Source organism: Rutidosis leptorrhynchoides, chromosome 3, assembly GCF_046630445.1.
Source record: "Rutidosis leptorrhynchoides isolate AG116_Rl617_1_P2 chromosome 3, CSIRO_AGI_Rlap_v1, whole genome shotgun sequence".
Classification (NCBI taxonomy): domain Eukaryota; kingdom Viridiplantae; phylum Streptophyta; class Magnoliopsida; order Asterales; family Asteraceae; genus Rutidosis; species Rutidosis leptorrhynchoides.
The window spans coordinates 243,634,713-243,635,000 of record NC_092335.1 but is presented as its reverse complement, the minus strand read 5'-3'; positions in this window follow the sequence as shown (position 1 = coordinate 243,635,000).

Sequence of the window (288 nt, the reverse complement as noted above, 5' to 3'; positions counted from 1 at the left end):
GTGTAAATATGAATACGCCAGCCAAAATCCCCGCCGCATCGCACGGGCCGGACCGGACTAGTTATAAAGCTATTTGACCGATCAAATTTCTAAAGAGTTTGATTTTTTTTTTTTTACACAAAAATATGTTTAGAATTCAAAGCCTAAAAGATAGGGTGTAATGTTACCCATATATCTTTATCTATATTTACGGAGTATATAATATGTAAGTAACTAGAGGAGGTGAATAGTTACTTAATACGAGTTTTTAAAACTTTTTCGATAATCAACAAGATTTGAACAATCATT